Raw genomic sequence first — 13041 nt, 5'->3', positions numbered from 1 at the left:
TCTGGGAACTCCTTCAAGATTGTTGGAAGACCATTCCTGGTGACTACCTCTTGAAGCTCATCAAGAGAATGCCAAGAGTGTGCAAAGCAGTCATCAAAGCAAAAGGTGGCTACTTTGAAGAACCTAGAATATAAGACATAATTTCAGTTGTTTCACAATTTTTAGTTAAGTATATAACTCCACATGTGTTAATTCATAGTTTTGATGCCTTCAGTATGAATAAACAATTTTCATAGTCATGAAAATACAGAAAAATCTTTAAAAGAGAAGGTGCGTCCAAACTTTTGGTCTGTACTGTATATATATATATATATATATATATATATATATATATATACACTCACCGGCCACTTTATTAGGTACACCTGTCCAACTTCTTGTTAACACTTAATTTCTAATCAGCCAATCACATGGCGGCAACTCAGTGCATTTAGGCATGTAGACATGGTCAAGACAATCTCCTGCAGTTCAAACCGAGCATCAGTATGGGGAAGAAAGGGGATTTGAGCGCCTTTGAACGTGGCATGGTTGTTGGTGCCAGAAGGGCTGGTCTGAGTATTTCAGAAACTGCTGATCTACTGGGATTTTCACGCACAACCATCTCTAGGGTTTACAGAGAATGGTCCGAAAAAGAAAACAAATCCAGTGAGCGGCAGTTCTGTGGGCGGAAATGCCTTGTTGATGCCAGAGGTCAGAGGAGAATGGGCAGACTGGTTCGAGCTGATAGAAAGGCAACAGTGACTCAAATCGCCACCCGTTACAACCAAGGTAGGCCTAAGAGCATCTCTGAATGCACAGTGCGTCGAACTTTGAGGCAGATGGGCTACAGCAGCAGAAGACCACACCGGGTACCACTCCTTTCAGCTAAGAACAGGAAACTGAGGCTACAATTTGTACAAGCTCATCGAAATTGGACAGTAGAAGATTGGAAAAACGTTGCTTGGTCTGATGAGTCTCGATTTCTGCTGCGACATTCGGATGGTAGGGTCAGAATTTGGCGTAAACAACATGAAAGCATGGATCCATCCTGCCTTGTATGGAGCATCTTTGGGATGTGCAGCCGACAAATCTGTGGCAACTGTGTGATGCCATCATGTCAATATGGACCAAAATCTCTGAGGAATGCTTCCAGCACCTTGTTGAATCTATGCCACGAAGAATTGAGGCAGTTCGGAAGGCAAAAGGGGGTCCAACCCGTTACTAGCATGGTGTACCTAATAAAGTGGCCGGTGAGTGTATATATATATATATATATATATATATATATATACATATATATATATATATACAGCTCAGGCGAAAATTAGGAGACCACCACATCAAAACCCTGTCATGAGCAGCCCAATCTCTAGACCTAAACCCCATTGAAAACCCCTGGAATGTAATCAAGAGGATGATGGATAGTCACAAGCCATCAAACAAAGAAGAACTGTGTAAGGAGGTAGACCGGACCGTGGATACCTGCATGCTGAGTCCAGAACTACAAAAGCTGCATCCTGTGTTCCCGGGGAAAGCCTAAGTGGGGCGGACCTTCTCCTGCTGTCTGAGGGGAAGCCTGAGCAAGGAGGGCCTAAATGGGGATGGAGAAGGGTGGAGAGAGCCAGAAAAGGGCACGCAGCAGCAGAGGCATAAAAGTAAAAAGTGCGCGAAACGGGGGTAGTCTGGCGCCGGAAGAGGAGTGTTGGAGAGCAGCGCACAGAGCTTTGTGCAGAGCGGCACGTAGAGCAGTGAGCAGCACGCTCTGCTTCCCTCATCCTAGTGTACCGGTGTGGTGGCATGCCATATAGAAGGGGCCCCCATCGCATGCAGAGCAGAGCCATACAGAGCATAGCAAAGCCGTGCAGAGCCGAGCCGTATACACCCAGCCATGCCGTGCAGACTGAGCGGAGCTGAGCCAGCTGTGCAGCAGCCAGAGAGAGAGGTGCCCTGCCTTGATAGCACCAGCAGCGTGCAAGCCAGTGCCTGTCGTCGCCCGCCACCAACAGCGGGGACCAGGGAGTGAAAGACGTGGGTTGTGAGTCCAGTCTCCGTGTCCGTAAGTACTACATATGCATATGTGCCTTATAAGAGTGACCGGGGACAATACAGACCTGCTCATCCTGATTGGGAAATTAAACACCTACCGAGCCACGCTGGGCTCGTACAAGACCGTGATCTGTATTACCGTCAGCCACTTTGGGCCCGTTTGACCGAGACTGTCAGGAGAGTAGTACAGGAGACAAGTCGGGCTTAGACAGTACTGTGGCCCGAAACCTTGGAGGCATCTACAGTATATGGACTAGGGGCAGTGGAAGGTACCGGAGACCGACCACTGTCACCAGAAGACGGGGTATTGATGTTTGCTGAACCCAATTAATAAACACACCATGCCCGCCGTTGCCGGCATTATTGAGTTTGCAGTAGGAGCTGCAGTGTTAAGAATTCCTGATATGCTTGCTAGTAAAGAGTGGTTATTTGTACCGTTGTGCTTCACTTTGCCATTCATACTGCTTAACTCTTTTCCGCCCTGTGTGGAGTATTCCCCTGTAAATAAACCTGTTAACCCTTGCTCTGCCTCCAGTCCATCACTGCATCCACGTTCCTGCTAGCATTTTACAAATGCTTAAATTTTTGCGCCAGAAGCAGTGTGAAAGACTGGTGGAAAGCATGCCATGATGCATGAAACCTGTGATTAAAAATCATGGTTATTCCTCAAAATATTGATTTCTGAACTCTTCCGGAGTTAAAACATTAGTATTGTTGTTTCTAAATGATTATAAACTTGTTTTCTTAGCATTATTTGAGGTCTGAAAGCAATGGTTTTTTTTTTCATTCTTACCATTTTTCTTTGTCAGAAAAAAATACAAAATGTATTGCTTGGAAATTCAGAGACAATGTGTCAGAAGTTTATAGAATAAAAGAACAATTTACATTTTAATCAAAAATGTACCTATAAGGAGAAAAATCAGACAAACTGAACATTTTGCAGTGGTCTCTTAATTTTTGCCAGTGCTGTATATACGTTTATACACTGCTCAAAAAATAAAGGGTATACTAAAACACCACATCCTTGATATCACTGAATTAAATATTTCAGTTGCAAATCGTTATTCATTGCATAGTGAAATGTGTTGAGAACAATAAAGCATAAAAATGATCAATGTAAATCAAAATGAAGGTCTGGATTTGGAATGATACTCAAAATCAAAGTGGAAAATCAAATTACAGGCTGATCCAACTTTAGTGGACATGCCTCAAGACAAGGAAATTATGTTCAGTTGTGTGTGTGTTTCCTACATGTGCCTGTATGATCTCCCTACAATGCCTGGGCATGCTCCTGATGAGGCGGCGGATGGTCTCCTGAGGGATCGCCTCCCAGACCTGGACTAAAGCATCTGCCAACTCCTGGACAGTCTGTGGCGCAACGTGACGTTGGTGGATGGTGCGAGACATGATGTCCCAGATGTGTTCAATCGGATTCAGGTCTGTGGAATGGGTTGGCCAGTCCATAGCTTCAATGCCTTCATCTTGAAGGAACTGCTGACACACTCCAGCCACATGAGGTCTGGCATTGTCCTGCATTAGGAGGAACCCAGGGCCCACCGCACCAGCATATAGTCTCACAAGGGGTCTGAGGATCTCATCTCAGTACCCAATGGCAGTCAGGCTGCCTCTGGCAAGCACATGGAGGGCTGAGTGACCCTTCAAAAAAATGCCACCCCACACCATTACTGACCCACTGCCAAACCGGTCATGCCGAAGGATGTTGCAGGCAGCAGATCGCTCTCTACGGCATCTCCAGATTCTGTCATGTCTGTCACATGTGCTCAGTCTGAACCTGCTTTCATCTGTGAAGAGCACAGTGCACCAGTGGCAAATGCCAATTGTCCTGCATGGTATTGGGCTGTGAGCACAACCCCCATCTGTGGACGTTGGGCAGGCAGACCATCCTCATGGAGTCAGTTTCTAACCGTTTGTGCGGACACATGCACATTTGAGGCATGCTGGAGGTCATTTTGCAGTGCTCCTCCTGTTCCTCCTTGCACAAAGGCTGAGGTAGCGGTCCTGCTGCTGGGTTGTTGCCCTCCTACGGCCCCCTCCATGTCTCCTGGTGTACTGGCCTGTCTCCTGGTAACGTCTCCAGCCTCTGGACACTACGCTGACAGACACAGAAAACCTTCTTGCCACAGCTCGCATTCATGTGCCTTCCTGGATGAGCTGCACTACCTGAGCCACTTGTGTGGGTTGTACAGTCTGTCTCACGCTACTACGAGTGTGAAAACACAACCAACATTCAAAAGTGACCAAAACAGCAGCCAGAAAGCATTGATACTGAGATGTGGTCTGTGGTCCCCACCTGCAGAACCACTCCTTTATTGAGTGTGTCTAGATAAATGCCAATAATTTATATCTGTTGCCTATTCCATTTGCACAACAGCATGTGAAATTGATTATCAAACAGTGTTGCTTCCTAAGTAGACAGTTTGATTTCACAGAAGTTCGATTTACTTGGAGTTATATTCTGTTGTTTAAGTGTTCCCTTTTGTTTTGAGCATTGTATACATATATACACTACCGTTGAAAAGTTTAGGGTCACAGAAATGTCCTTATTTTTTAAAGAAAAGCACAGTTTTTTCCAATGAAGCTAACATTAAATGATTCAGAAATACCCTCTATACATTCGTAATGTGGTAAATGACTATTCTAGCTGCAAATATCTGGTTTGTAATGCAATATCTTCATAGGTGTATAGAGGCCAATTTCCAACAACCATCACTCCAGTGTTCTTATGGTACTTTGTGTTTGCTAACTGTGTAAGAAGGCTAATTGTTGGTTAGAATACCCTTGAAAACCCTTGTGCAAGTATGTTAGAACAGCTAAAAACAGTTTGGCTGATTAGAGAACCTATAAACCTGACCTCCCTTTGAGCTAGTTGAGATTCATTACATTTGTTGGTTCAATTAAACTCTTGAAATGGCCAGAAAAAAAGAACTTTCATGTGAAACTCAACAGGCTATCCTTGTTCTTAGAAATGAAGGCTATTTCACATGAGAAATTGCCAAGAAATTGAAGATTTCCTACAACGGTGTGTACTACTCCCTTCAGAGGAGAGCACAAACAGGCTCTAAACAGAGTAGACAGAAAAGTGGCAGGTCCCTCTGCATGACTGAGCAGCAACACAAGTACATTAGAGTCTGTAGTTTGATAAATCGAAGCCTCACAGGTCCTCAACTGGCAGCTTCATTAAATAATATACGCAAAACGCCAGTGTCAACATCAACAGTGAAGAGGTGACTCCGGGATGCTGACCTTCAGGGCAGAGTGGCAAAGAAAAAGCCATATCTGAGACTGGCTAATAAAAGGAAAAGATTAATATGGACAGAAGAATCCTAGTTTGAGGTGTTTGGATCACACAGAAGAGCATTTGTGAGACACAGAACAACTGAAAAGATGCTGGAAGAGTGCCTGACGCCATCTGTCAAGCATGGTGGAGGTAATATGATGGTCTGGGGTTGCTTTGGTGCTGGTAAAGTGGGATATTTGTACTAGGTAAAAGGGATTTTGAATAAGGAAGGCTACCACTCCATTTTGCAACGCCATGCCATACCATGTGGACAGAAGTTAATAGGAGCCAATTTTATCCTACAACAGGACATATCTATATATATAATTGTCTAAGGGTTTTTCCGTCTGTCTGTCTGTCTGTCTGTCTGTCTTTCTGTCTGTCTGTCTTTCTGTCTGTCTGTCTGTCCTGGAAATCCCGCGTCGCTGATTGGTCGAGGCCTGGCGGCACAGTCTGCCGCGAATTCTGGAATCATCATTGTCCATATACTACGGGGACATGCATATTCTAGAATACCCAATGCATTAGAATCGGGCCACAGTCTAGTATATAATAAATATCTAATATATATTTCATAGGCACATCTTCTTGACCACAACAGGTTACACTGCCTGTGTTGTTCATAACAACTGATCACTAAGCATCTTTCATTTTACCAAAGCTGATTAAAAGATGAAAGTTGAGCTGTGATTGGTTGCTATGAGCAACAGTTTTCCTTATAGACAGTTGTGGTAACTGAGGCCTATTACTCTTATCATTTCTATGGTGAATACAAGCTGCTTCCTCAAGGGCCACTGAAAACATCTCAGCAGAGAGAAGAAAGACTTGCAGACATGAAAATAAGAGCTGGTTCTTCAAGGGCCACTGAAACATCTCAGCAGAGAGAAGCAAGACTTACAGACAAGAGAATAAGAGCTGATTCCCCAAGGGCCCCTGAAATGTCTCAGCAGAGAGAAGCAAGACTTGCAGATGAGCGAACAAGAGCTGCTTCATCAATGTCCACTGAAATGTCTCAGCAGAGAGAAGCAAGACTTGCAGACATGAGAACAAAAGCTGCTTCCTCAAAGGCCACTGAAACGTCTCTGCATAGAAAAGCAAGACTTACAGACATCAGGATCACAACTGCTTCCACCAGGACACAGGAAAAAGTTGGAAATTTGAAACGCTGATTCCATAGGCTTTTTCTTGTAGCATACTTTGACATCTTTGTGTGACCTTTGGTGTATGATTTTGGTGTCATTAGATAGGTTAGTAATTAATGGATGCTGTTCTGTGATGCCTGCTGTGATCAGAGAAGATTTTCTTAACCTAGCTTCAAAAGACTGTGGTAATTACCACTGACAACTTTTCCTACATTTGAGGTTGTTTTAGAGTGAAGAAACATTAACATGTAGTGAAGGAACATGACGGCTTCATTAGAAAAGTGTATTAAAGGTACTTTGGTAAAACTGGGTGAACAGGACAAGTCGTGGACTTCACATGTGGTGTGTTTGGTGTGTGTAGAAGAACTACGACAGTGGTCTAAAGAGAAGCTAAAGATAGCTTTTGTTTTTGAGTGCCTATTTTCTTGAGGGAATCGCAAAATCATAGTGATGACTGCTACTTTTGTACATGCAACATGGAGGGATTTTAACTTAAAAATAAGAAAGAATTTATATACCCACATCTCCCATCAGAGATTTGCACTGTGCCTCATGGTCCAAGAATACCTGTCCCTTGAACTAGAAGATACACCTGATTTAGAACATTTAGAGCAGGATTCTGACAAAGACTTTCACACTAGTCCCAATGAGCCAAAGCTTTTGTCTCAGCTCAACTTAAATTATTTAGTAAGTGACTTGGACCTTCCTAAACATTCTGAGAACTTTTAGGCTGTGAACTAAAGGAAAAGTACCTGCTAGCTCCTCATACCTGTTTTTCATGGTACAGAAGCAGAAAAAATGAATTGCTTCCATAATTTTCTCAATATGGTGTTTTAGTGTGTTGCAGTGGTGTTCCTGGGCTGATGAAAATGTTTTACATTGCGTACGATTGAGAGAGTAGAGACTATTTATTGATTCATCCACAAATAGTCTGAAAGCTCTGCTCCTGCAGATCTTGGGCTCAATAACGTTGAGGCCCTGTATAGTAGCATTCCACATGCAATGGGTCTCAAAGCGCTGGATTTTTATATTAAAACAAGGGCCGTCTATTTTAAAGGGCACAATGAGTTGATACATGAACTAAATGAGGTATATCTTTACCCATAATTACTTTATCTTTGATGGTAAGTACTTCCACCAGCTCAGGGGGAATGCGATGGGTTGCTCCTGTGCGCCATCGTATGCAAATCTCCTCCTGGGCTGGTGGTAGGAAATGATAGTCTTTGCCGGTGCAGAGGAGTGGTGGTCTAATAAAATCCTGGCCTGGTACCAGCATATAGATGACATCTTTGTCATTTGAATGGGTTCAAAAGAGGATTTTGAGAGATTTGTGCAGGAACTCAATGTGAATCCCATAGGGATCAGATTTACATCTGAAAGTGACAGAGATGACTTGGCTTTTTTGGATGTCAAGATAACTAAGAATGCTGAGGGTGTTGGGGGCTGCTGTTCAACATAAACCAACAGCCACGAATGCCCTTCTTCGGTGGGACAGTCATCATCCTGTCCCCCTGAAGAGTGGCATCCCATGTGGCCAGTACCTTAGGGTCAGAAGGAACTGCTCCGAAGTGGCGACGTTTAGGACTCAGGCGTTCAAACTTAGGAACAGATTTAGGGAACGGGGTTACCTGTTATGATCCGGTGACCCTGGAGCCACATGTGACTATCTCTGGAGTTAGTGGTACCTGTACTGACCGCAATCCTAATACTGACACCGCAACTAGAAGTAGCCGTGGGATGTACCTAACGTGGCCTAGACACCTCGACACAGCCGGAGGACTAAATACCCCTAAAGATGGAAATGGGAAATCCTATCTTGCCTCAGAGCAGAGCCCCAAAGTATAGGCAGCCCCCCCACGAATATTGTCTGTGAGTCTAAGAGGAAATACGTACACAGGCAGAAAAGACAGAGTTTAGCAAAAGAGGCACTACTAGCTAAAATAGAAAAGGATAGGACAGAGTACTAAGAGGTCAGTATTAAAACTCTAGAAAAATCCACAGCAGAACATACTATCTACTACATCTTACTAAAGACATAGGATGTATATCTGCATCTCCAAAGAATCCAGCAAGACAGAAAAAATCCAAACTAAAGTCTAAGCTGGACAAAAACACAATAGATTGCACTGCACATAGAAGCACACAGCATGCGTGCTACAGAGAACAAAAACCAGACACTTATCTTAGTTGAAATGACAGCAGGGCAAGTGGAGCCAGACAGAGATGCAATCCCTCCAAGATACAATGGACAACTGGCAGGGATTGATGGATCCTACAAACCTAAATACCTAATAGAACTGCAATAAGCAGAAACACCTGCCCAGATTACAATCCAGAGACCACTGCACTACCACTGGCAACCACCGGAGGGAGCCCAAGAGCAGAATTCACAACAGTTACCCCGATTTTGTTCTTGATCCAGCTTTCAGAAATGCCCTTGGAAGAGAAAGACGGACCCTCTTGCAACCAAATGCAACCAAGGAGGACACAGATATGATTAGGGTGATAGGCACATATGACAATCAGGTGAATCAGGTGTTTAGAATTCTTAATAAACACTTGAGCATTCTTCAGGGAGATAGGTTATTGACCGATCTGATCCCTAGGAAACCACAGGTCACTTCTCATAAATTACCTGTTAACTTATGGTTGTTTCATTTGAAATATCCGGTTTTTGGTTATTGATATCTTCTCCTCTACCCGTGATTCAATCAGAAGTGTTTTAAGTCTTGCATTGACCTAGGAGATGGTGTATGCTAGCTATATCTGAGGCCCATATATCAGGGGCTTAAGTTTACTAATTCAGCGATTTAAACCATGAATGTATTTGTTTACCAGGTGTGAATTGAGTCACAATATGTTAAAATGAGAATATTACTGGGTAATATGTCATTATTCAAACCTGCATGGGATTTTCAAATATTAAATAGTTGTATGGAAGCCTTTTTTATGAGGCTTGACTTTAATGGCGTTAGTATACACTGTACTATTTAGTGAATAGTTATCTAACCCTTCTGGACACTATAAATAAATAGTTCTTTAGGCTTCATTTGCTGGTAGGACCACATATCATCTGCTAGCACACTGCCAAGTCGTAGCGGGACGGGCTTCTTTGGACTAATAAGTTCTTATTGCTGTGATTATATGTATATCTATAAGTGCCCCTGAGATTTGATTAATAGCTATCAGAATAGAGAAAGATTTTGTGCAGACAGAGCTTTTGCCCTGTAAAAAAATGATAACCACCATTATACCGGCGATACAGAATGTGGGGAGTTTTAAGCACAGTGGGTTGAAGGGCTGCTTAAGAATTCACAGGCGCTGTGTGACATATAAGGGAATAACCACGGATGAGGGTGATCCACAGCGCATGCGCTAATGAATGGCGCATGCGCTTATGAATGATATTACCTTCTCAGGGTTAACCAAGTAATAAACATGGTGCGGACGCAGTCACCTTCAGGTCGTCAAACATGCGCAATAGTGCAAATGGGGACAGCTGTTTGATTAAGCTTCTAGTGGCAGTTTCCCCTTGAATCTGGTTGGTCTGCCATGGAGATCATTAAAAAACACTGGAAATACCTACTCACTCACACCTGAAACCAAGCGCAATCCACATCTCTGATGTTCTAAATGAGCACAGAATCCATATGCCTCTTGAGGAACTTGTATCATGGGAGGGAAACGCATCGAGGCTGAACTGATCTATCTAAGCTAAGTTTTATTCTCTTGGCTTCTTTTATGTTATAAGCTGATCTGCTTTGGGCATGGTGCAATAGGTGCATACGCTACAGATGTAAATAAGACTATTTCTCGAAAGATTGAATGGATATGCTTAAACTAAGTTCCACCTCCTTGGTTTATTATATCTGATCTGTTTTGGGCACGGTGCAATATGCAATTGATCATGGGTACTGTTGGGACTGCCCTTGGAGATTGCTTTAATTGCCTTATCATCTAGGCTGGGATTAATTATAGGTTTCATAACCTCAGATAGACCTGTTTAATGGGCAAAGTGTAATATACATAACTGGACATTATGTCAAGTGCTGCACTGGCTTTTGCTGTGTCTATTAACTGATTGGAGGTGTAGGTGATCTAGTGGGCATAGATCCTGGGAGTCTATGCAGTATTGAGCCCTTGTTTGGACAGCCATGTTTTCATATTAATGAAAGTTTGCTCTTTTATACCTGTACCATTTTGTTTTTTACCACAAAAATCCTGAATTGATTGGATATAAAATGAGTAAGGGGGTTATCTCTGAGCAGTTCCATTTAGCTTTATTGTAGGACTAGGGTCCAATATAACATCCAGTATGCTTTCTTCCCTCTGTTTCCCTCATCTTTATTTCCATCTATACTTAGGTGTCTACTGAAGGGAGAGCTGTAGGGATTTGTTTAGGGGCAGCCTTTGTGGTGCCAGGGCCCCACTTTGCGTTTAAATCTAGGGTGCCAACCTCCGCAGCCAAGAAGGGACTCTGCAAATAGGCACTGTGGAGGGTAAAAACATTTTTTCCATTTTTGACAGGGGCTACTACTAGGCCAACCCAATACATGGTGCTTTTTGCAGGTCGGCTTTTATAGCTGCCTGGTTTTTGTTTTTGTTTTTTCACATTTTTTAACCCCTTTCTGACATTAGACGTACTATCCCGTCGAGGTGGTATGGGCCTGTATGACCACCGACGGGAAAGTACATCTAAAGTGATCAGCCGTGCTTACGGGGGGAGCGCGGCCGACCGTGGCTGGGTGTCAGCTGACTATCGCAGCTGACATCCGGCACTATGTGCCAGGAGCGGTCACGGACCGCTCCTGGCACATTAACTCCTGGAACGCTGCGATCAAACATGATCGCAGCATTCCGGCGGCATAGGGAAACATCGCAAAGGGGGGGGCTCCCTGCATGATTCCCTGAGACCATCAGTACAACGCAAGTGTCTCCTCCCTGTAGGCCCCGGATCCAAAATGGCCGCAAGGCTTCTTCCGGATCCTACAGGGGGTGGCTTGCAAGCGCCTGCTCAGAGCAGGCACCAGCAAGCCTCCCTGCAGTGCATTGCAAAATGTCAGATCAGTGATCTGACACTATACTGTGATGAAGGAACAGATGATTGGCCTCGGGGAGACCAAAACATCCAACACCGCGGAGACACCATCACGTGTTTCTCAACGCAGTGATCCAGAACACTGCCCCCATCCCTTCTGGGAAATATGCAAATGCATGTAGGATAGCTGCGGAGACACCATCACGTGTTTCTCAACGCAAGCAGTGAATAGCCAGACCTTTCCCCGGGAAGGAACAACCACGGGAAGGGCAGCATCCAATAAAGGAAAACATCCAATACAGGAAAACCACCTATGCCAAGCATGGTATCCATCCACAGACAGCTGTTTCGGGGTGTTTGCCCCTCATCAGTGTGGAGTAGGAATCTGGCTATTAGGAGCAGTGCCTAGTAAAAGGCTGTGAAGGAACAGATGATTGGCCTCGGGGAGACCAAAACATCCAACACCGCGGAGACACCATCACGTGTTTCTCAACGCAGTGATCCAGAACACTGCCCCCATCCCTTCTGGGAAATATGCAAATGCATGTAGGATAGCTGCGGAGACACCATCACGTGTTTCTCAACGCAAGCAGTGAATAGCCAGACCTTTCCCCGGGAAGGAACAAAAAGTGGAGTAACACGCGATCAAAAACACGGATATAAATTACCATGGTACCGCTGAAAATGTCATCTTGTCCCGCAAAAAAACGAGCCACCATACAGCATCATCAGCGAAAAAAGAAAAAAGTTATGGTCCTCAGAATAAAGCGATGCAAAAATAATAATTCTTTATATAAAATAGTTTTTATCGTATAAAGACACCAAAACATAAAAAAATGATATAAATGAGGTATTGCTGTAATCGTACTGACCGGAAGAATAAAGGTGCTTTATCAATTTTACCAAACGTGAAACGGTATAAACGCCCCCCCAAAAGAAATTCATGAATAGCTGGTTTTTGGTCATTCTGCCTCACAAAAATCGGAATAAAAAGCGTTGAAAAAATGTCACATGTCTGAAAATGCTACTAATAAAAACGGCAACTCGTCCTGCAAAAAACAAGAGCTCACATGACTCTGTGGACCAAAATATGGAAAACTTATAGCTCTCAAAATGTGGAGAAGCAAAAAATATTTTTGCAGTAAAAAGGGTCTTTTAGTGTGTGACAGCTGCCAATACAAAAAACCCACTATAGAAGTAAATCAAACCCCCTTCACCACCCAGTTAGTTAGGGAAAAATAATAAAATAAAAAAAAATTATTTATTTCCATTTTCCCATTAGGGTTGGGGTTAGGGTTGGGGCAAAAATTAGGGTTAGGTTTGGGGCTAAAGTTAGGGTTAGGGTTGGGGCTAAAGTTAGGGTTACGGCTACAGATAGGGTTGGGGCTACAGTTAGGGTTGGGTCTACAGTTAGGGTTATGGTTGGGGCTAAATTTAGGGTTAGGGTTGGGGCTAAAGTAAGGGTTAGGGTTGGGGCTACAGTTAGGGTTGGGGCTACAGTTAGGGTTAGGGTTGGGGCTAAAGTTAAAGTTAGGGTT

This window comes from Ranitomeya variabilis, chromosome 1 (assembly GCF_051348905.1).
Source record: "Ranitomeya variabilis isolate aRanVar5 chromosome 1, aRanVar5.hap1, whole genome shotgun sequence".
Lineage (NCBI taxonomy): Eukaryota > Metazoa > Chordata > Amphibia > Anura > Dendrobatidae > Ranitomeya > Ranitomeya variabilis.
This window is presented reverse-complemented; position numbering follows the sequence as displayed.